General features: G+C 38.8%; 1 pseudogene; it reads left to right on the plus strand.

Annotated features, from left to right (window-relative positions):
- The first annotated feature begins 3344 nt into the window (after positions 1–3344).
- On the plus strand, positions 3345–4281 carry LOC106841938 (olfactory receptor 2A14-like; annotated as a pseudogene).
- Positions 4282–4750: the final 469 nt, after the last annotated feature.

A 4750-nucleotide genomic window follows, 5' to 3' on the forward strand; every position in this document is an offset into this window, starting at 1 on the left:
TTTCTAAAAATACCGATGGAAAGATTCCTGGCTAGATGACAGATAAATTCCTCGTCACTTCTGATTACGCATTTACAGATACTGAATTTATCATTGTTTTCAATTCTTTTTGTTTTTAACTGGAAATCCTGAGAAGCTACATCACAGATAAGAAAATTATAAGGGGATTGAAATGTGCTTGTCTGAATGACAAAGTTCACTTTCCTTGACTGTGCAACCTCAGAATACTGCTCTGCAGGTACGCTCCTCCACATTCTGGTGGATTTTGCAATAATTTTCAATCAGATGTAAGAGCTATTTCTACTTTTAGTCAACAGAAGATCTTGATCTTTTTCTCTATCAGGACAATTCAGAAGAGAAATCTCTATTAAGAAAAATGAGATTGAGGTTTTTGATATCACCTGTCCTGTCAAAGGTCAAGTATTTATCATAATGTAGTGACACTTCTCTCATTTGAAGCTCTAAGAAAATCTGCTCAGATTTGAGATTCCTGTTAAAATTTGATGAGGATTAGACTCAGGATGAGCAAAAATAATGTGCAACTTTGGTTGTATATTACATTGTGGATTTTTCCAAAATAGAAATATCTTATTTTTGCTCCTGATAATGCATAAAGTTTATCAAAAAACAAACTAAAAAATATGCAAACAATTTATAGAAAAAGTAGGTCCCTGTATAATCCTATTCTTTAAAGATAATCATTGTAAACCATTTCATTTTTACCTTACAGAATTTTCCTACATATATGTAAATAGGCCAAAAAGACCTATGTGTATAAATAAGTTCATGTTTTAAAATATAAGTGGATCATATTATAAAGATGTGCTTTGTCTTTATGTGGACTATTTTCTTTTCACTATACAAAGACTTATATCATCTTTTAATGGTTGCATTGTATTCTGCTACAAAAGTAGCCAGATATTTTAATCCATCTCTAATTTATAAACTTTTATGCAATTTCAAATTTTTAAAAATATAAACAGAGTTACTATGAATATTGACAACCTCTTGGTCCCTATGGTTTGGAGACATTGGATTTTTTTCTGTTCCAAGAACTCACCATGTCCTTCCTGCCCAGGGATTGGCCTTTACTGTTCTCTGTGCAAGGAGCGGTCTATGCCACTGTAGTCAGGGTGGACTCCCCTCCATTGCTTAGATTCCACCCATGTGTCTCCTCTTTGGAGAGACCTTTCCTGACAATCCCATCTACAGGAGGCCCTTCAAACTGGGTCACCGTCTATCATTTACCCTGTTTATTACCTTTGTAGTACTTTTCACTCTCAACAAATATTTTTTTGATTTGTTTACTCCTGGTGTTTTAGGGGTGGTAATTAACCATGACCTCTCCTTGCTCCAAGTCAGAAAAAAATAAATTGAGAAAGAGACACAGGAAGCAGGAAGAAATTAAAAACATATGTTTTATTAGTGAGGTCCATTGGAAAACATCATTTATATCTTTAACAAAATTTCTCTCCAAAACACAATCACAAACATTAGCCCACCCCACCCCAAAGACAGAACATGCCCCTGCAGGCTCTAACCGGAAGCATGGAAATGTGTCTGACCAAACAGAGGAGCAGAGGAGGGCCATCCTCAGTGCCTTTTTCCTGTTTCACAAATCATGTCAACTAGAGGACAGAGAGGGCGGGTGTATCCCAAAGTGCTTCATCCGGGGTAGGGAGGTCCTCCCCTCCATGGAAATGTGAGGAACACATGATGGCAGACCACCTACTTCCCCACAATATGTCTCCCCTTGAGAATATCTCCCTTATCCACTGCTGTGCCTCCAGAGCCGAGAACAGAGACGGGAACATGATGCACTAAGGAATGTATGTAAGGAATAGTGGAAATACAAATTTAAATTCTATGAAATTGTTCTCATATCCAATTAGCAAAGGTTAAAACTGATAATTTGTAGTATTGATGATCATGTGAGAAAGAGGCATAATTCTCACACAGCATCAGAGGGAGAAATTGGTAAAAATTTTGCAGGGATGTTGGCACTAGGTATCATAGCTTTAAAGTGTCTATATCTTTAGTGTGTGTAATTTCACTTTCAGAGTGTATCCTAAAGAAATAATCATGATTATACACAAAACTTCAGTTTGAATCTCAATACTACTAAACATAAGAGAAATAAGAACCACAAATTTCCAACAATAAAATTAAAATGCCAAAAGAATATTGTGCTAATTTTAAATACCTGTAAAGTATTATTTTAATACATTAAATTTTTATATTAAGTGGAAATGGTAGTTACAAAACATTCTATATAATACCAATTTTAAAATATGAATTTGAGGATCTAAATGTATACTAAAGGAAAACATTGAAATTATTTTTTAAATATTCTATTGGATTTGAAGCTTTAGACTAATTTAAAAATAAAAACAGTTCAGCCTGTTTCTGGAATAAAATGTGAAGAGAGTGTAAAGGGACAGCACCAGGTCACCTAGTCTCTCAACGTGATGTTGCCATCCAGCCCTTCAGGACCCTTTCTTCCTCTGCTCCTGGACACACCCAGGCACCTCCCAGGAGGAGCTCTCTAGAAAGCGGTAACAACTGATGCTGGAGCTGGTCCCACTCCCTGTGAGCTGCTCAGAATCCATCAGAACAGCAGGAGGCGGTCAGCATGGGAACAGTGATGAGGACGGTCTTCAGGGGATTGGATGACAATGGGAGTTGCCAAAGCTGGGAGGAAATAGTGATAATAAACGATTCTTTCGCATCATAAAATAAGACAAGCTCTGGGATTTGTCTTTATGTTAGGTACTAAAAGGGATAAGAGAAAACATCTAAACAAAATACAATAATAATACAGCTGTCATCTTTAAATGCACCCACTGTTAATGTGAATTCATTTTCCCCTTTGAGTTTCATATTTGAAAAGGCTGCAGAAATGTCATCATGTTTAACGAATTTGGGATATGCACGTATCTTCAAGATGTAGCCAGACTTCTTTCAATTATGCCTAAATTTCAGTACCAAGTGCTGGTAAAGTATAAATAAAGCTATCAAAATAACACTACAAACACTGGAGATGGACAGAGGTACTGCAAGATGCTGATGTATCCTATTATGTTATCGTATATTTTATTATCTATAACAAATTATATACATATATTCTATTATTCCTTTGATACAAGGGGCATTTATTTCTAATTTATATGCACACTGAGTTAATTTTTACAACATATCTAAAAATAAATTATAGAAGATCAAGCAAAAGTAGTAGCTTCTAAGTGCTCACACTGTAAGATTCAATAAATATTCTGTGTCCTGATTGCCCTACAGCTCTGACCTTCCTGACATGGATGTGGATTTGTCTGTCTCACTGCGGGATCATGGCAGGCAAACTGACATGGCTCGTAGAAGTCACCCTGCTGGGATTCCAGGTGGACCCAGCACTGGAGTTGGTCCTCTTTGGACTTTTCTCTCTCTTCTACACCCTCACCCTTCTGGGGAATGGGGTCATTCTGGGGCTTATCTGCTTAGACTCTAGACTTCACACCCCCGTGTACTTCTTCCTCCCCCACTTAGTCATCACTGACATGTCTTATGCTTCCAACAATGTCCTCAAGATGCTGGCAAATCTTCTGAGCCAGAAAAGAACCATTTCCTTTGTTCTGTTCCTTGCATTATACAGACATTTTTGTATCTGGCTTTTGCTCACACAGAGTGCCTGATTTTAGTGGTGATGTCATGTAATCGGTTCATGGCCATCTGCCACCCCCTGCATTACACTGTCATCATGAGCTGGAAAGAGTGCTTGGACCTGGTCGTCACTTTACAGGTATTTAGCTTCATCTGGCTCTGGTCCATTTAGTTCTCATCCTGAGGCTGCCCTTCTGTGCGCCTCATGAAATCAACCACTTCTTCTGTGAAATCCTGTCTGTACTCAAGTTGGCCTGTACTGACACTAGGCTCAAGCAAGTTCTTATCTTTGCATCCTGTGTTTTTATCTTAGTTGGGCCCCTCTTCTTGGTGCTGGTGTCCTACACACACATCCTGTTTGCCATCTTCAGGAGCCAGTCCGGGGAGGGCCACAGAAAGGCCTTCTCCACCTGCTCCTCCCACCTCTTTGTTGTCAGGCTCTTCTTAGGCAGCATAATCATCATGTACATGGTACCCGAATCCAGCCAACCTGATGAGCAGCAGAAGATCCTTTCCTTGTTTTACAGTCTTTTCAATCCTATGCTGAACCCACTGATCTACAGCCTGAGGAACGCAGAGGTCAAGGGTGCCCTGAGGAGAGCGCTGTGCAAGGAGAGGCCAGTGTGAGAGACAACAGAGATCATCATGGGGGAGGGGGCTTTGCTCCTTGTGAATATGGTGGGTGGCATTTTTGGCTTTGTGCTATAATAAATGCCACAATAAAAAAGACTACTATAGACCTAAGCACGTAACGTGAAACCATATAGACCTTAGAAAATTAAACAGATGAATATCTTCATGACCTTGGGTAGGCAAAGATTCTTAGAGATGCTCCAAAAACCAGAAGACATAAACTTTGAAAAATTGGTAAACAGTGGGACTTTTTAAAATTCTTCTTCTTGTCAGGTCACTATCAAGAAACAAGAAATGGGTAGGGGGGGAGGAATTTCTTCTACCCACTCAGACTCCTTATGACCAGACAACGAATTAAATTCACATGAGACAGAATAACAGGAGAAAATTAAACAAAGTTTTATAACATGTACACATGGGAGACACTCAGGCAAACTGAGCAACTCACCAAAATGGCAGAAGC

This window comes from Equus asinus, chromosome 1 (genome assembly GCF_041296235.1).
Source record: "Equus asinus isolate D_3611 breed Donkey chromosome 1, EquAss-T2T_v2, whole genome shotgun sequence".
Taxonomy (NCBI): Eukaryota; Metazoa; Chordata; class Mammalia; order Perissodactyla; family Equidae; genus Equus; species Equus asinus.